Source organism: Hemiscyllium ocellatum, chromosome 14, assembly GCF_020745735.1.
Source record: "Hemiscyllium ocellatum isolate sHemOce1 chromosome 14, sHemOce1.pat.X.cur, whole genome shotgun sequence".
Classification (NCBI taxonomy): Eukaryota; Metazoa; Chordata; class Chondrichthyes; order Orectolobiformes; family Hemiscylliidae; genus Hemiscyllium; species Hemiscyllium ocellatum.
In genome coordinates, this window is record NC_083414.1 from 89,864,657 (window position 1) to 89,885,779 (window position 21,123).

The following is a 21,123-nucleotide window of genomic DNA, read 5'->3' on the forward strand; positions in this document are numbered from 1 at the left end:
TTATATTGTACTTCCCCAATTCACTGGAGCGAACTTTTCACTCTAGCCTCTGGGCTTCCATGATGTTCCAGATTGTTCAAACATTCCATCTTGAATGCAGACGCCGTGTAAAATATAACATATTAATGTCACTATTCCTCCAAAGCTGCTTCAGAGCAAGGTTAGTAATTAGTCCTTCCGACCACACAATAAACAATAGGTGCAGGAGTAGGCCATTCTGCCCTTCGAGCCTGCACCACCATTCAATATGATCATGGCTGATCATCTTGATCAGTATCACACAGCACCAAATCCGAAATAATCTACCTCTAGTTTGGTTCACAACATACTCTTCAACCTACCTGATATACACTTATGGAATTTATTTTTCACAACATTAGCAGTCACTTAGTTAACTCAGTTTCGATGCAACTTGACACCATCCATTATTACTGCAGAACCCACGAGTATTTGTTACTCATTCACAGGATGGGGGCTTCATTGGATAACCAGCATTTGCTGGCCATGCCAGACGGCAGTTAAGAGTTAACAGTGTTGTCTTGGACCTGGAGTGACGTGCAGGCCAGACCAGGTAAGAACAGACAGTTTCCTTCACTAAAGGACATTAGTGAACTAGATGAGTTTTTCCAACAATCAACAATGGATTCCTGATCATCATAAACTCTCGATACCAGATACTTATTGAATTCAAATTCCACAATCTGCCATGGCAGGATTTGAATCCATGTCCCCAGAACATTACATGGGTCTCTAGGTTAAGAGCCGAGCGATAATATCAGTATGTCATAGCTTCCCTTTGCATATAGTTGCATATCTAATTTCCAGAGCATATGATGCAAAACATTTGCGCGACAGTTTTGGTTCAGATATATAACACAACAAGTTTGTTTCTCTTTGCTATTTGTAAGATCCACCCAAACTGATTCTGTGGAATATGATGGACAGGGCCTGTGTCGTTACTAGTGATAGACTTGGATAAGGCATTCAGGGAGGCTCACCTCGATGCTGAGATGATCTGAAGACATGTCCAGCAATACAGGACAAGCATCAATATCCATTTCGCTCTGTCAGGATAAGTGTCACGTATATTCTCATTGTTCCCTCACACTCACTGTATATCTGTTACAGCATCTACCCTCAACCAAGGCTCACGCTCTATCTCCAAATAAGGCTCAAGCACGACCATTCCCGCTGTTGAATTCAGCACCTTCCTCCCCCACATTCTCTGTCCCTGATGCAATAGCCCCGCACACTAATAGCACTACATTCATGCAACACTATGGACAGACACCCTCCGGCCACCTCACCATGTCACACCTCACCTGGGAGAAAGTGAGGTTTGCAGATGCTGGAGATCAGAGCTGAAAATGTGTTGCTGGAAAAGCGCAGCAGGTCAGGCAGCATCCAAGGAACAGGAGAGTCGACGTTTCGGGCATAAGCCTCACCTACCCCAGCACTAACAGCAGGGACATCCACTCACACCCTCACTCATTCTCTCCCTTTCTCCCATTCCAGGAGAAACAGCCTGAAATAGGACAGAAAGGGCCAAGCCGGGTGATGGAGTGCCGGATATCCGTTCCATCATCCCCCTACCATGATATGTGGGGAGGATCCTGGAGAGAGCTGGAGAGGACCAGGAAACCTTGTGTGGAGATTCTGAAACATCTACGTCCCACCAACCGAGTAAGGAGCAATATTCAGTAAAGAACAATTCTCAATTCAAACCTACTGTCAGTTCCAAACTCATCTCTCTCACTCGCAGAAGAACAGATATCCCATTGCACAGAGATGCAGGCATTGAATTACACAGAAGTATTGGTAAATACCCCAATATACTAACATGCACAATGCATACAAGGAGATAAGCATGCACACACATAGAAGCACACAAAGACATATACCGTCACACACAAATAGACACAAACACAGATAGAAACACACAGGCTGATACACAGACAGACAGACATAGTCACTCAAATACAAAACAATAACAAGCACATGGACACACACACACACATAAATGCACATTAAGACATAGACAGTAGTGCCATTAAGTCACAAATAAACACTTTTTTTTATTTATAAGGAGATTAAAGATTCTAGGGAGAAGGTAGGAGACTGATGTTGTGGAACATATTAGAAATGACTGAATGGTATATCAGACTCGATAGGTCTAATTCTGCTCCTTTTTTAATGCTCATGCGGTGTCATGCTCTTCCTGAGACAGCAGCAGCATCATATTTGATTGGAAAGAGTCAGTGGTAATGTGGGAAAAGATTGGAGGGCAGAATGGTTAATGTCGATTCCTAGTTATTGTACCACTATATCCGAAATGGGGCAGTGATTTGACATGAGGTTAACACAGTTTTTAAAACAATGTGTCCCACAGTGGAAGAAGGATGTCCCTTTCCCTTCACTGTTGTGCTGTCTGTGGTGTCCTCATCCTCAGGGAGCAGTGAAGACTCGGTTAATTAAGGTATTTTAGTTTGATCTTGACTGATCTTTGCTGGATAGGAGAGTCAATGTTTATTGGGAACAGACAGGAGACAGATGGTCAGACACACTCGGATCAGCCATGAGCATTCTGAATGGTGTCGCCAAATGGCCAACTGCTGCCCCTTTCCAATGTGTTGTTCCCTCAATCCACCCTCCCGGCTGTTACAGGAATATACTGCTGCCCCTACTCCATGTGTTGTTCCCTCAATCCATGCTCCCGGCCGTTAAAAGATATACTGCTGTCCCTACCCCGTGGGTTGTTCCCTCAATCCACCTCTCAACGCGATTTTAGGGTAGACGACCATCCCATTCAGCCAGACTGTATCGTTACAATGAGACGGGAGGAGACCATTCTATCCCTACAAAGAATTACACAGGAATATAGGATGAAGTAATTCAGCTCGTTGAGTACATTACACAGCCCAGAACGAGGCCATTCAACCCGCCTGAAGTGCTGCACAGGAACAGGGATGCTGTCACTAACAGGAAATAGTAGAGATATATGATTTTTTAAACAAAACTGTAACTAGTTTTGACTCAGAGATCACTGTAGGGTCATCAATGATCAATAATCTATGTCAAATATCTGGATGAAGGGACTGAATGGATCAAAGCTGAACTACCTTGTACACCAAAATGATCATTCAATAGATCTTCAAATGGAGGTAGTGAATCTGCATTATGATGTAGACAGGGAAGGTTAGTGAGGATACCCTCAGCAGAAATAATATAATGTGAGTTGTCTATTGCAGTCAGGAATAATTTAAATGGAGGGAGATTGCAGAACTCTGTGATGCAGATGTTTTTCATATTCCTGGTACATGAATCATATGAAGTCTGTCTGCAGATGCAGCAAGCGATTCGGAAGTTAAGTGGAATGATGCTGTTTGTGGCAACGGGTATTGGGTTTAATTAGGAATATTTCACTGTATCTGTACAGGGCATTGCGGAGACCACATCAGATACACTGGGGGCAGTTTTGATCCTCTAAACTAAAAATAAGACGGGATACAATTCTTTTCAAAGATGTTCAAAGATGCTTCCCTTTACTCATTCCTGAAATAAAGGCCTTTTGTTATCGGAATTATCTGTTTGGATCTTAGATGAGAAATCTTATTGAACCACGATTTTCAGAGAAGTCTTTCAGCTGGATACATATTTTCTCTTGGTTAAGAAGGCGAAAGCTAGATAATTTTTTTTGAATGAGATGCATTGGTATTAACACAAATATTATGAAGATATCAACCGATTTTTAAAAATTATGCAGATGCATATAAACATCTCATCAAATCATAAAACGGGCACATTATTTTCTTTTGCTAATGAAAGGTACTGTGCACAACAACAGCAATGATGCTGCATACAACATACAGTCTATTATCATCCATTCCAGAGAATGTACATGGAGGTGCACATGGTCCAGTTTGGTTTTCAGTTGACATTCTTGTATTTTTCTACACAGAGACGGAGAAAAATATTACTTGCTTCAGAAGCAGCAGCCAATTGGTCTCTCTCTCTCTCTCTCTCTCTCTCTCTCTCTCTCTCTCACTTACTGTGTTCTGCCTGAAAACAAGGCATGAGAGCAGAAAAATCCTGAGTCATCTTTACCACTCCTAGAGGATTCCTGATGAGGATTCATAGGAATCTTTGTACAGCTCGAAGAAAAGGGAATTCAGCCAAATCCAACTGTTCCAGGAAGAAATCCGCATTCCCACACATTTCTGTGAACAGAATAAGTTCAAAGTCAGAAAAAAAACATTTGGGACACTATCATTTTACCATTTGTTCACAGTTCAACTTTATGTGTCCCAGATTTTTCTAGAAAATTACCCAGTCTGATACCGATATCATTAGACACAGCATTCAACTGGTTACATTTAAAATTTGCTTTCACCAATAGTGGGCGGCATGGTGGCACAGTGGTTAGCACTGCTGCCTCACAGCGCCTGAAGACCCGGGTTCAATTCCCTCCGGCGACTGACTGTGTGGAGTTTGCACATTCTCCCCGTGTCTGCGTGGGTTTCCTCCCACAGTCCAAAGACAGGTGAATTGGCCATGCTAAATTGCCCGCAGTGTTGGGTATGGGTATGGGTGGGTTGCGCTTCGGCGGGTCAGTGTGGATTGTTGGGCCTAAGGGCCTGTTTCCATGTAAGTAATCTATCTAATCTAAGGAGTGGGAAAAGACATGAGTGACCCTCCAACATTGGTCAGAACACAAACAAGAGATTCTCAAAGGGATGGTAAGGTGTGAATTCCTTTCCACAGAAGATTGTTATGCCTGGATATTTCCATGTGTTCAAAATTGTCTATGTAAGACATTTGAAAGACAAATGAATGTAGGGAAATGATACACTGACAGAAAAGTGCTGCTGAGACCTTAATCAGATGATTCAAAAATGCTTTGCTCTCTCTGATTATAACATGCAATAACAGTACATCCAGGAAAATTGCAGCCGTTTACTTTGAAATTACAGAAAATGAAAACAAAAGGAACAGGAATAGTTAATTCGGCCAGTCAAGCCATTGTATACAAACATGGCTGACCTACTGTTAGCATTACCTCCTCCTTAATGGCCAGTTATTCACAATCCTGAACTGTTTTACAGGTCAAAGATTCATGTACCACCTCTTTAAATACTTTCAGTGATGTAGCTCCCATTAATCTCTAGTCCAGATAATTCCTGACATTGATTACCCTCTGTGAGAGGAAAACACTCTCTACACATACACCATCACCTATTGATATGAACAAGTGGTGAACACAGGGGCTCAGGAAAGAGTGAATGGCCTTGAGATCAAGGCGGTAGTTGGCTGAGGATGTTATCGGGACCACCTACTTATTTGAGCTTAATGAGAATCAGGTCTAACCTTCCCCACTGGTTGGGGTCTTTCAGAGCATAAAGGAAGATGTTTGTGGTCGGTGGCCGACAATCCTTTCAGTCCCGGGATATCTCTTCAGGAAATCCTCAAATTAACTTGCTCAGCACAAACATCTTCAACGCCTGTATGCCCCCATTCCCGGTGCTCCCCATCTATCTCAAGATCAGAAGCAGGGTGATCACTGAAGATCACACAATATTCAGAACAATTTGTCCCCCCTCAGCTCCTGAACCGGTCTGTGTCTATATTCAGCAAGACCCAAACAACATTCAGGTTTGTGCTGTTAAAGTGTCGGTAACATTCATGTAACAGCACGGCCAGACACTGCACATTTCCACAGTTAAAAGAGGAGCTCATTCAGCATCTCAAGCTGGTTACATGGATATGTGGAAACCATTCAGCCCATCGAAATGACTGAACAAGAAGAGGGACAGCCCATTTAATCCTCCTGCCTGTTCCACAGGAAGAGGAGGCATCTAGTCAGTACATTGAACTGTTGAACAGGAACAGGCAGAGTCCAGTAAGACCCCTAAAACTGTTCTATAGAACCAGGAGGAGACCATTCACCCCTCGAGACACTTACACAGGAATAGGAGGGTGTAACTGATGCTCCATCCTGGAAAACAAATGGAGCAGATACTGCACTCACAGATGGCACACGATGTTCCTCGTGGCTCCATTGCCTGTGGGACACATTATACTGTAACATGTTTTGCCGGCAGTGAGGAAGGGAACCAAATGTTTTGTGCCAAGCCTCAAAGAGGCATCTTACATCTCCAGGAAGACAGACCCATGTTCTCCGTGGGTGTCAGAAGCTGGTGGGGATGGTTAACTGTTTTAGAGTGGAGGTATTGTGGCTCCTGTCGGGATGGTGGATAACGTGAAGTTCTATGTATGATCACACACCAAATACACTGTATTAATGTTGGAAAAGTTTAGTTCAAGACTGGCCCTCTCTCTCTCAATCGAAATGGGGAGTCGAGTGGAGTGAGAGGGACGTTCTCAGAGTCTTTTAAGCCATCGAGAATCATGTAAACTAAGTAAAGAAAACATGGAACTTATCACCGTATTAGTTCTGTTTGGAATATAATGAGTGACTGTCCATCCACTTAAGGTTCAATGCAATCACTCCTTATTCCTTCAAAGTGCTACAGATTAACCCTCAGACACTCCCGATGGTACAATCATCCCAACAATGAGTCTAGTGAATCTCCATTACACTCTTTCTGCCAAGAGGATTATTCCTTATAAAGGAGAGAAAATCTGTGCACAATACCATAAATACTATCTCAACAACACTCTAGGGTGGATCACACTAATTCTGTTCCCTCACTTAGCTGTCTCAGCTTCTTTCCTGTGGTATAAAAAAGCCATTCCTTCTCACTACACTGCGAATGACATGGCATTTTGAAGTTTCTTACATCTTTGCGTCAGTCATCACCAGAGGTGCCGATGGAGATGTATATCACGTTCAGAGGGAGACTCAATCAGAAAGAATTCACTTGAACCAGGGAATGGTCACCTACCTGAATGGAAATTACTTGCAGGAACAGGGAAATCAGGCAGAGGAAGGGAGCTACCTTTCTTGTTGTTCTGCTCTCATGGGATGTGTGCAGTCCTGGTCAGGCCAGCATATTATGCTGATCTTGAACTGAGTGGCTGATTCAGCTGTTGCACAGGATAATAAAGGGTAAACCACATTGATGTGGGTTTGCTGTCACACAGAGACATGAACATGGAAGAATAACCCATTGCCTTCTCTACAGGACATGAGGCAAACAGATAGGCTTCTGTTTAAAACAAGTGGTGATGATTTCATTTGCATTCCATCAACTTCCTTCATGAGACACAAAAAGATTATTATTGTGTGCCGCTTGATGATGAGTCAATGACTTGACCACCATGCACTGTCTGTCCATCTGACAGATTCTGTGGAGCGGACAAATTACCCATCTCAAGTGCAAATATGTTGTGACGTAAGCATAGTTAGAAGGGACTCGAAACGGTTAAATCTGGATTTACTAAAGGCACAAATGATGGATTATTCAGCAGTTGCATTGAGGCTGAGAATGTGACTGAAATATCCTGATAGTGGTCCTGGGTAGGATTGGTGAGTGGGGAGAATATGTAGAAATGTGAATATGAATGGAGAAAAAAGATCATGGAGTTTCAGAACAGTCTGGTTTCTCCTCGCGTATTGTTGAGTAAGTTGTGGATAGTAATTTGCTAGTTTTAATCAGTAAGGAATAATTTTTTGACTGCGTCTGAAAATGATGACTTCCAAATTTTAAAATTTGAATATGAACAGCAATTCAGTTCAACTCAGTTTAATGGTCAGATGGAATGACTTACCAGGAACACCAAGTATAGCGAGGATCTGATAGTAACCTCCTTGAATAATCCAAAGGATATCTTCGATCCGTGATGCTAATGATATCCAAGGCTGAGAAAGGTAGGAAAGACCCAAGTATAAACTCCTGTCTGTTGCAATATTCCAGTCGAAGATTCTCACATTTTGATCCATTTTTTGAACGTCCCAGTCTAATGTTCTCAGATTCTGATCTCTCCTCCTCCGTCTCTCGAGCTACTGATCCCTGTTAGTCCAGTCGATGATGCTCCCGCCCATACTGGGATAACACATTGAACCGAGTCCTTAATTAATAGAAGAGGCAAACCCTCTAGTGACACATGTCGGATCCACGGAGACTGACATCAATCACAGTCACTGAACAAATAGCTCCAGCCAACGCCTTTCAATTCAATATTGTTTTATTCAAATTCAAAACAATGATTCAAATTGTCATTTTCTGGATGGGCTATGTGAGGGTGACTGATGGAACAAATCTTGAGGCTGGTAGATCAAATGAGTGTAATCATTCAATCTGTCTTGGATGCAGGAGTAATGCTATAAGTTCATCAGAACGTAAACATGCATCTCTGATTATACATCCTGGAGCTATTGATCAAACATCATAATTTCAATTAAACATTGAGACAATTTTTATAGTTTATGATCTGAAGGGAATGTGTGTCTGAGAAACGTGGGGTTGTAACAGACAAATGGCATGGTTATGTTAACAGAGAATTGAACGTGACAAATGCAATTCAGATTGTTATTCCAGGTTCAGAGAGAGTCAGATGAGGCCTGTGCTATTGATGTGATCGATGTTAGTGAACTGTGATGAAATGTCATTTACTGTTCTTCAATTAGAGTGTGGCTATGGCATTGTGGAGAAGACAGAAAACAGAGAGAATTGGGGGACATGGCAGTTCAGACAGGAGGGAGGGGCAATAATATTCCTCAATCATCAGTGTTGGAATATTACTCTTTATAGCTCATATGAAGAAAAGATTCAAGGATACATCTAAAGTGAGGAATGAGGAGTACAATTTGTTTATTGAACACAATATACGAGGACAAAATTATTTTCTGTCCGTACTAAACTATGGGAAGTACAAAAAAAAGATACACTCATGATATTGAGCTATATAAGTTGAAATGTGTATTACAAAATCACGGAAGTGCTCTGCAGTCTATATCAATCATTATTTGGCCCACAGCTGAGATGCTGATTTCCCCTATGTCAGTGATCCACCTCATTGAAATTGTCTGGCGCATTATCTCAGTACTGAGGGGGTTCTCAGTTCCTGCTGTTGTTCACCCAGTCTATTTAAATTAAATCACCTTCTCACTGTAGAAAAAAAAACACTTGGCCTTTTGGACTCTGTTTAACTGTCAGCAACTCAGCTCTGTGATATTGTTGGCGATAAATGATCTGGGACCACAGCCAGTATCCGCGCAGTGCTTAAACCGTATAGCAATAGATAAAGGCCTTGCAGTCCGTGAGAATTTCTAAATAAAACTTCCATTTTCTGTTTGTTCCTGTCTATCTCCCTTCTGATCTATCCTACTCACCCGCGTTTAACATCCCTCCAATCACACCCTGTTTCCACATTGTTCAGTTGCATAGCTTGATGTTGTGGCCATTTTGGAGAAATGGATAGAGCGGGGACAGGACTGATCGTTGGAGGGTCCGGGGTTTAGATGCTTCATTCAGAACAAGGAAGGTACTAAAAGTGGGGCAGGGTGGGGTTTGGGGTGGGGGAGGGTGGGGTGGCATTGAAAATCAAAGACATCATTACGTTGTTAGAAAGGATGCTTGATAAGGACTCGTGTACTGAGGTAGCATGGGAAGAGGTTAGAAACAAAAACGGAGAGGTCACCCTGTTGACAGGTCTCTATTGCACTCTGAAAAGTTCCAGAGATGTAGAGGAAAGGATTACAAAGATGATACTGGATAGGAGCGAAAGTAACAGATTAGTTGTTATGGAAGAATTTATCTTTCCATATATTGACTGGAAACGCTACAGTTCAATAACTTTGTACAGGTCAGTTTTTGTCCAATGTGTGCAGAGTGGTTTCCTGACACCGTATGTATATAGGCCAACAAATTCCGTTATCACGTTTTACATTAAAAAGTTGATTCTGATACGAAAATCGTAATATTATTATTATTTCTACTGTTAATATTTTTCCTAGCGAATTAGACAAGACATGCCAGGCATCCCTTTAAGGTTTTATAATTGAAATCTGTGTCCATGATTATTTACCAAATATTTAACTCGAACTTATTACTATTTTAAATAGTTTCAAAGGCGCAGCTCCCTTCTGAAAGATAACCTGAGTAGCTGGTTTTGTGGATGAAAAGAATCCTGACTGAAATCAGAATATGTTACCTTTTCTCGTGATTCTTCAAAGTTTTTATGCTATAATTTCATTATTTCATCTGTGTTCTGTTACAAATCATCATTTTTTCAATACAAGAACTTTCTTTATCACTAGGTTGACATGTTTCAGAATCTTGCGAATCAGATTATCCTTTCTTTTGCCTTGGAATTATTTCCTTCTCAAAGGTACTTCTTTCACTAATGCTGAAGCAATTAATTTAATTTCTGTCTATTTTGTGGCTCTTCAAAAACAGACAGCTGAAGTAGACGTTTACATTTCCGCCACTCCATGTCCCTAAAAAAAGGCAGCTCCAACTCTCACTATGATCTGCCAGAACTGTGTATAAACAAACAGTGTCACTCTACTTAGATACATGCGACAATGAATCCTATCAAACCCAAATTAAACCAAATCTTATGATCGAGAGAGAGAAATTGTCACAAGATCAATACACCCAGATGAAACCTCTGCAGCCTGCCACATCCGGCCAAAAATCGTGATAGATGATGAAGCAACTAACTGGTGGAGTGGGCTCCACAATTATTCCCATTCTATCAATGCATCAGCTCTGCACATCAGTGTAAAAAACAAGGAAATAGTATCTGTACTATCCTAGCCAGCGGTGTTGAGTGCATGATTCAACTCACCGTCATCATGATGCCCACAGAATCACAAATGCCAGTCTTCAACTAATTTGATTCGCTGCACGTGACATGAAGAAACAGCTGAACACAGCAGATACGACAAAGGCAATGGGCTCTGACCCCATTCCTGCATTAGGACTGAAGACTTGTGCTGCACAACAAGCCGTGTCCCTGGGGAAGCTGTTTTCTTCTAACTCTAACTCTGACACCACCCTGGCAATGTGGAAAATAACTCAGCTATGTCCATTTTATAAGAGGGGAATAATTATAATCTGACCAATTACAACCCCCTCAGTCTCATCACGATAGACAAATTGGGAGTTCTTTTTGACAGAGCTGTCAAGCGGCACAGACATAACTTGTGCAGTGTGGTTTCCAATAGGTTCCCATGTGGAGATGATGCTGCCGTGGAAATGTCACTGGATTAATAATCCAGACCAGACTAATGCTCTGGCAGCTGGTGGAAGTTAAAAACAATTAATAAAATATCGAGATCTCAAATGTGGTGTCAGTAACAGTGACCTTGAAGTCAATGTAGTTTGTAAACAACAATTTGCTTTTCCAATGTACTTTCAGGAAGTGAATCTCCTTTGTTTCCTGGTCTGCCTAAACGTGACACCGGACACAGAGAGATGTGATCAAATCTACAATGGTCTCTGAAAAGGCCAAGCAAGACACTCTATTGTATCAAACCTCTCCGAGGTCTTAAAGTATAAAACGGAAAAAACACCCAGCCCCAGCCTCAATATGGATAAGGGAACGGGAAGCACAGTCCTGTTGACCCTGCAGAGACCTCCTTCCTAACATATGCGAACTTGTGACAACATTTACAGAGCGTTCCCACAGACAGCACAGAAACATCGGGAATGGAATAGGCCATACAGCACATTGAGCCTGCCCCATTTTAGTTAATGTCTGAACATCTCCTCAATGCACTTTCCCCACACACTGTACACATTCCATAATGTGATTAACCTTGTGAAGCTATAAAATAGGAACTGCGGTAGTCCCTTTGGTCTGTCGAGTTTGCTATCAAATTGAATATGATGATGGCTGACCCTTTATTTCTACACCGTACTCCTACTCTGTCTCCCATCCTTTCGGTGTCTGGACATCCTTATTGGTCTTTAGTGCCTTGTCTTCCACAGCCTAATGTGAGAGAAAATTCCGAATTTCACCAGTCTCTGAGTGCAGACAATTATTCTTATAAAAATGCAATATGACCTGTCTGCACCTAATACTGTGGCCCCTTCTTTTAGACGTCCCAGCCAGGGGTATTATCATCATTGTGTCTAATCTATCTAACCCTGTCAGAGTTTTATATATTCCTCTGAGATCTCCACTCATTTTCCTAAACTCCATGGAATACTGGCTCAGTCGCCCCAAGCTCTGCTCCCACAAAAAGTCTGTCAACCCAGAGATCAGTCTGGTCATCCTTCGCTGCACTCCCTCAATTTAAGGTTTGTACTTTATTAGGTACGGAGACAAAAACTGCACACAATACTGCACAATGTTCGAGTAAAAGTCTCACCAAAAGCCTGAACAGCTGTACTGAGACACCCTTACTCCTGGACTCAAGTCCTCCTGAAATAAGGGTCAACACCCCATTTATCTTCCTGACTGCTTTCTGCTCCTGCAATATTGCTTTCAGTGACTGGTGTACAGGGAGATCCCAGATCCTTTTCAATGTTACACCTCCCCACTCGGTGGGTCTGCGTAAACTGGTCTGTGTGCCAATGTATTCCCAGTGTTTGCTTCTGTCTTCAGAACTCTCTGCCCTGCAAGGAACTCAGAGGTCTGTCCAAAAAATAACAAAATAAAACTGCAGTTCCCTTTATAGATAGACATTTCTCAACCACTCCCTTTTCAAATAGTTGGCTGGCATTTTAGTGTTCCCCAACAAAGAAGACAACACCACACTGCTCTTCATCTGTCACATGTTTACTCATTCACTCCATTTGTTTCAATCACCTTGAAGTTTTTTTCACATCCTCCTCACTTTCCAACATCCTAGTTCCGTCAGCAGACTTGGAAACTTTGCATTTGATTCCCTCAACGAGATGTTTGAGATGTATTGTGAATATCTGGCGACTCAGCACCAATCATTGAGATGCCTCATGAGCCTTCCAAACTGAAAAACATCCATTTGTTCCTACTCATTGTTTCCTGTCAACACTTCCATTTTAAAACCATGTTCATACATTTCCCCCTAACTCATGTGCTTTTACTTTGCACACGAGGATTGGGACTCTATTAAATGTCTTGCTGAAAATCCAAGTTTAGTGCCTCTATTGGTTTTTTTTTCTGTAATTAATCTACCAGTCAGTTTCTGAAATATGTTTCCCATTTCATCAATGTGTGTTATTTTTTTCTATGCCCATTATTTTCAGTTCCAGTAATTTCACCAAATTAGTTGATTTACTAATTTCATTCAATATCATTTTCTCATCAGACTCAGGTTTTCTCCTATTGATGGGAAGGCTTTATTTATGTATTTTACTGTGAAGACAGAAGTAAAGTAGTTGTGTCATGTTTCTCTGTTCTCCATTCTCCATTTCCTGTTTTCAGACTGTAAGGAAGCTGAAACTTTGACTAAAAAGAACAGCTGTTGTCTATTCACCCTGTCCATGTCCCTTGTAATATTAAACCTGAATTACTTACCCACTCAACTTCCTGGCTCCAAAATAAATAACTCAAGCTTATCCAGCCTCTCTCCACAGCTCATAAGCTCCATCCCAGGGAACATCCTGGTGAATCTCCTCTGCTCCTCATCCAGTGCAATCACATCCTTCCTGTAATGTGACTCCCAGAACTGCACACAATATTTCATTTGGCCTAACCATATAAAATTCGTATAATCTTGGGTCAATGAATAAAGGCTTTATCTACAGCCATGCTGAACACATCAATTATCATATCCAGTCACATTCAGAAATGTGTGGAGAAGCACCCTCTGAGCTTCCTTGTGTGGTGCTATTCTTTGAGTATTCCTCTGTCTGGTTCCTTCTTCCAAAGTGTATCACCTCATATTTATCAGGGTTACATTCCATCTGCCATTGATCTGACCATCTGACCATTCCATCTGTATCTTCCTGTAACATAAGACCTTCCTCCTCACTGCCAACCACCCGGCCAATCTTTGTGTCAAACACAATCTTACTTATCACATTCCCTCTACCCAATTCACATTCATATCAATTATGAATATCACAAATAATAAGGGAAACAGCACTGATCTCTGCGGTACACCAGGGGAAATTGGGCTCCAGTCACAAAAACAACATTCTACCATGAAGTTGAGTTTGGATGCAACTTGATAAGTCACTAATAGGCCCTACATGTTCTCTGGTTGTTCTGTTCCACTTGATATACGTGAAGAATATCTGGGGATTCTCCTTAATCTTGCCCTGCCAGCAGGCTTCCATGCACCTCTGTTAGTCAGTCCCCTCCGAGGGAAGAATTTCCTCCTTATTACGTCTTAAATGTAATATCCCTTATCCTGTCATTATTTGCCTTAAATATCGAGTAGACAGCTAGAGAAACATCCTATTCATTTCCACCTCATCACATGTATCATAGATTGTTGAAATTTCACTGCGATCACCTCTTATGCTTTGAAACTGGAGAGTTCGCAAGAAAAATCTCCCCATCAGAAAATCTTGTCATCAGAGGAATTAATCTGGAGAATGTCCATTGGACGTCCTCTATGATCAGTGTACTCTTTCTAGATTAGGTCACCAACACTGCACTCAATACCTCAGATACACTCTCACCAACACTCTATGGAACGGCTTTATGATGTCTTTGCCTCTATATTCTGATTCGCTTAAACAATATCCAACCTAACTTTAACTTTCCAATTACACGTATTCCTCCAATTACCATACAAACTAATTGCATTTACGAACTCACTGTGTGAGTTATAGTGTCATAGAGATATACAGTATGGAAAATTACCTTTTAGTCCAATCTGTCCATATCTAGCAGTCTAGTCCCACCTGCCCGCACCAAGCCTATATCCCCTGTTAGGACGGGCTACCGTCCCGTGTTCATTTGAAGAAGAGAGACACAGGATCTGATTCAAAATATAAGCTGTTTTAATGAGAGTGCCGTACATAGGACATGCAGTGAGATATTTACTCTTCACTGGAGAAGGCAGCTATTGTTCTCTTTGTCTAGCTTTTAGCCCCTCATCCCAGTGCTACATCCTTATTTGGTAAAAAGCAGTATTCTCTAATAGTATTGGTTCAGAAGAGATAAGATTCAGTTACCTAGCTTGCACTTCAATGTCCTGTTATCTGTTCACCCTCCCTGTGGCCCCATTCTGCCATCAGTGTTTCAGTCTGTTCTTAGTATAACATAATGGCTTACTGTTGTCTAGTGAAGCTAACAGTTTCCAGACTTGCTAGTACTACCTTACGTGAGCACTACCTAACAATAAAGTTTCTGAACACAACCTACCCTTAATAATGCTTCCTAACACCCCCCAAACCCCTTCCTATTCATATAACCATCGAAATGCCTTTTAAATGCAGTAATTGTACCAGACTCCACCACATTCCCTGGCAGCTCATTTCATACTCGTACCACTGTCTGTGTGAAAATGTTGCCCCTTAGGTATCTTTTACATTTAGATCAGATTGCTCACAGTGTGGAAACAAATCCACACTGATCCGCTGAAGCGCAACCCACCCAGACCCATTCCCCTTCACCAAACTCTGCGGGCAAATTAGCATAGCCAATTTACCTAACCTGCACATTTTTGGATTGTGGGAGGAAACCCACGACGACACGGGGAAAACGTGCAAACTCTACACAGAGAGTCGAACGTGGCGGGAATTGTGAGGCAGCAGTGCTAACCACTGTGCCATCGTGCCGCACAACATCTTTCTCCTCTCAACCTAAACCCTTTAGTTCTGGACTCCCCGAACCCAGGGAAAAACACTTTGTCTATTTACCCTGTCCATGCCCCTCATAATTTTGTTCATCCCTATAAGGTCACCCCTCAGCCTCCGACGCTCAAGGGAAACCAGTCACAGCCTAGACAGCCTCTTCCTATAGCTCAAATCCTCCCACCCTAGCAACATGCTTGTAAATCTTTCCTGAACCCTTTCAAGTTTCACGACATATTTCCGAATGGAAGGAGACCAGAATTGCACGCAATATTCCAACAGTGGCCTAACCAGTGCCCCGTACAGCCGTAACATGACCTCACAACTCCAATGCACAATATTCTGATCAATAAAGGAAAGCATACCAAACGCCTTCTTCACTATCCTATCTACCTGCGACTCCACTTTCAAGGAGCTATGAACCTGCACTCCAAGGTCTCTTTGTTCAGCAACATTCCCATTAATCTTATAATTAAATGGTAAAAGTCCTGCTAAAATTTGTTATCCCAAAATGCAGCATCTCGCATTTATCTGAATAAAATCCATCTGCCACTTCTCAGCCCATTGGCCCATCTGGTCTAGATCCTGTTGTAATCTGAGGTAACCCTCTTCGCTGTCCACTACACCTCCAATTTTGGTATCATCTGCAAACTTACTAACTGTACCTCTTACGCTCGCATACAAATCATTTATGTTAATGACGAAAAAGGGATCCAACACTGATCCTTGTGGCACTCCACTTGTCACAGGACTCCAGTCTGAAAAACAACCCTCACCTCCACCCTCTGTATTCAAACTTTGAGCCAGTTCTGTATCCAATTGGCTAGTTGTCCCTGTATTCCGTGAGACCTAAACTTGCTCACCAGTCTCCCATGGAGAATCTTGTCGAACGCGTTACTGAAGTCCGCATCGATCAAATCTACTGCTCTTCCCTCATCAATCCTCTTCGTTACTTCTTTAAAAAACTCAATCAAGATTGTAAGATATGATTTCCCACGCACAAAGCCATATTGACTATGCCTAATCAGTCTTTGTCTTTCCAAATACATCTACATTCTGTCCTTCACGATTCCCTCCAACAACTTGCCAACCACCGACGTCAGATTCACTGGCCTATAGTTACCTGGCTTGTCCGTACCACCCTTCTTAAACAGTGGCACCACGTTTGCCAAACTCCAGTCTTCTGGCACCTGTCCTGTGACTATCAACGGTACAAATGTCTCAGCAAGAAGCCCAGCAATCACTTCTCTAGCTAACCACAGAGTTCTAGGGTGCACCTGTTCAGGTCCTTGGGATTTATCCACCTTTACCCGTTTCAAGACATCCAGCACTTCCTCCTCTGTAATATGGACATTTTTCAACGTGTAACCATCTAAATCATGATATTCTATATCGTCCATATTCGTTTCCACAGTAAATACTGATGCGAAATACTCGTTTAGTATCTCCCCATTTTCTGCGGCTCCACACAAAGGCCGCCTTGTTGATCTTTGAGGGGCCATATTCTCTCCCTAGTTATGATTTTGTCATTAATGTATTTGTAAAACCCTTTGGATTCTCCTTAATTCTACTTGTTAAAGCTATCTCATGTCCCTTTTTGCCCTCTTGATTTCCCTCTTAAGTATACTCCTACTGCCTTTATACTCTTCTAAGGATTGGCTCGATCTATCCTGTCTATACCTGACATATGCTTCCTTCTTTTTCTTAACCAAACCCTTTAGTTATCCAGCATTCCCTATACCTACCAGCCTTTCCTTTCATCCTAACTGGAATATACTTTCTCAGGATTCTTGTTATCTCATTTCTGAAGACTCCCATTTTCCAGCCGTCCGTTTACCTGTGAATATCTGCCCCCAATCAGGTTTTGAAATTTCTTGCCTAATACCGTCAAAATTGCCTTTCTCCAATTTAGAACTTCAACTTTTAGATCTGGCCTATCCTTTTCCATAATTATTTTAAATCTAACAGAATTATGGTAGCTGGCCCCAAAGTGCACCCCACTGACACCTCAGTCACCTGCCCTGCCTTATTTCCCTCGGGTGGGTCAAGTTTTGCACCTTCTCTAGTACGTTCATCCACATAATGAATCAGAAAATTTTCCTGTACACTTAACAAATTGCTCTCCATCTAGACCCTTAACGCTATGGCAGGCCCAGTCTATGTTTGGAAAGGTAAACTCTCCTACCATAATCATCCTACTTTCTGATAGATAACGGAGATCAACTTACAAGTTTGTTTTTTAATTTCCCTCTGACTATTAGGAGGTCTATAATACAATCCCAATAAGGTGATCATCCCGTTCTTATTTCTCAGTTCGACCCAAATAACTTCCCTGGATGTATTTCCAGGAATAGCCTCCCTCAGTACAACTGTAATGCTATCCCTGATCAAAAATGCCACTCCCCCTCCTCCTGCCTCCCTTTCTATCTTTCCTATAGCATTTGTATCCTGGAACATTTAGCTGCCAGTCCTGCCCATCCCTGAGCCATGTTTCTGAGATTGCTATGATATCCCAGTCCCATGTTCCTAACCATGCCCTGAGTTCATCTGCTTTCCCTGTTAGGTCCTTGCATTGAAATAATGCAGTTTACTTTATTAGTCCTACCTTGTCCCTGCCTGCCCCGACTGTTCGACTCTTTTCTGTTCTCAGTTGTACCAATCTCAGATTGATCTATTTCCTCACTATCTCCCTGGCCCCCTCCCCCTTTACTAGATTAAACCTTCCCGAGCAGCTCTAGCAAATCTCACTGCCAGTATATTCGTCCCTTCCAATTTAGGTGCAATCCGTTCTTCTGGCATAGGTCCCTTCTACCCCAAAATAGATTCCAATGATCCAAAAATGTGAATCCTTCCCTCATACACCAGCTCCACAGCCATGCATTCATCTGCTCTATACTCCTATGCCTGCTCTCACTTGCTCGTAGCGCCAGGAGTAATACAGATATTACTACTCTCGAGAACCTCCTGTTTAAATTTCTGCCTCACACCCTGCAATCTCCTTCCAGAATCTCAAACTTTTTCCTTCTTATGTCGTTGGTTCCAATGTGGACAATGACCTCTGAACGGCCCCTCTCCCCCGTGAGAATATTCTGCACCCTTTCTGAGACATCCTTGATCCTGGCACCAGGGAAGGAACAAACCATTCTGCTTTTTCTCTGCTGGTCACAGAAACATCTGTCTGCACCTCAGACTAGGGAGACCCCGACCGCAATTGACCTCGTGGAATCTGACGTACTCCTTGTTGCATTAGACACAGTCCCAATACCAGAAACTTGCCTGTCGTGCTACATTCCCCTGTGAATCCAATCCCTCACCCGACATTTTCCAAAACAGCATATTTATTTGAAATGTGCAGCAGCCCAGAAGACTGCTGCACTAGCTGCTTACCTCTCTTACGTTTCTTGGAGTTAACCCATCTCTGTGACTGCATCTGAGACATTCTCTCCTTCCTATAACTGCCATCCATCACATACTGTTGCTGCTATAAATTCTTCATTGTCACTAACTGTCTCTCCAACCGATCCATTCGATCTGATAGGAGTCGCAACTAGAAGCATTTATTGCAGATATAATCCGCAGTAACACTTAAATCCTCAAACTCCCACATCTGACAAGAAGCACATATGATTCTACTAAGGCGATTTGTGCTCTTTCACAATCTACAGACCCCGAAACACAAAACTGTCTTATTCCTCTACAAAACACTGGCCCAGGTTAAATTAATATTTATGGTTTATATTTTAAGATTAATGAAGAGATATATCTCAGAAAATATATAATTAAGGAAGAACCCACTCTACTGAATTCTGCAGATTTGCCGTAGGACACGGTTAAAACAATTCACTTATCTGGCTGGGGACATTGCCGAAACAGTTCCTCCAAACCAGTTGCAAATTTCACTGTTTGTTAATTTTACTAGACACACTCCAATATCGAGCGATACATGAATTCAAACTATTTTGGCAGTAACTGCGCAGGTACATTGTCCTGTCAGTTTCTCCCCCTCACCATGTGCTTCCTTAGTCTGTTCCTTTCCCTCTTAAAACCACTGTTGTTTTGATTTTTTTCCCCAAAGTTCAAAATAATGCAACAGCATACAAAGCAGAAATTGCTGCTCCTGGAATTCGAGGAAATCACCTTCAACACCTAAAATGCCTTAAAAAAGCAGCAGCTGTTAGAGCCAGAAATTCTTCCCGCCCAGACTTCTGAAAATCCAAATAAACTACTTCCACTGGTTGTCCGTGGTCTATGCTGCAAGAAATAACTCCGAATTCCGAAGTTTGTCAGGCATGATTTCTGTGTCAGAAATGCATTGTGATTCGTGCAATTTCGCTGTTCATTTCTAAGTTCCCAATATCATTTCTTATATAATGGAATCTAAATGTTTCCCTACATATGTCAAATTGGTCTGCAGTCCTCCACATTATCTCTTCCTCCCTGTGTACATGGATGGATCATGTTTACTACCTTTCAGTTATCTACAAGGGCTTATGGTCTTTGCAGGTTCTATAGTACAATAAAACACAATCACTGACAGTTCAATTAATATGCTGTTTTATTTCTGACATTTTTATATGAAGTATATCTGGCCCATCAGACTTAACAATGATCAATCTAGCGCCATTTTCAAGTACTGCCTTGTTACTGATATGAATTGGTTTCATGTCTTTAGTTCCACAAGTCCCAGGTGATTACTTGCTTCACACGGAGATTTCCTGACGCTTTCTCCATGAAGACAGATGCAAAATAGCTGTTTAGTTTCTCTGCCATTTCCTTGTTCCCCACAATAAATTCTCCTATACCTCACAAATTTCCACCTTGGCCTTACTTTCGTTTTCTTTGGTACATGGATCGTAGATTTGAGCAGCGTTTGTGTTTCCTGCTTGTTTGTATTCAGGTGCTTTTGAATTTCCTAACACTCTCTTCATCCTTATTTCCAGAAAAGTAAATCTCTCAGAATGTTTAGATTTGCATAAATCTGGAATTCTTCTGAAGCTGCTTCATTAGATTTAACGCAATCATTAATTTCTTACCTAAACCTTCAATGAGTCCGCTTCCCTTTCTTTGATGTTTGTAACTTAGTGATATATACATATTTTTCAGACTGTACACTGAAAACCATTGTTTGTCTCACACTAAATGTCATTTGTATTTTTCCAATTCACTTGGCCCTCTAGCCTTCGGGTTTCCATGATATTTGAGTGTAATGTTCAAACATTCTATATTGCCGTGTAACATGCAGCATATTAATGTCACCATTGCCCAATAGCTTCCTCAGAGCACGGTAAGTAATTAGTCCTTCTGACCACGCAACACCACGCCTGAAATAACCTGCTCTCTACTTTGGTTCACAACATACTCTTCAGCCTACCTCATATACACTTATGAAATGTATTTTTCACAGCATTAGTAATCATTTAGTTTACGCAGTTTCGATGCAATTTTAGATCATCCAGTATTACTGCACACCCACGATATTTGC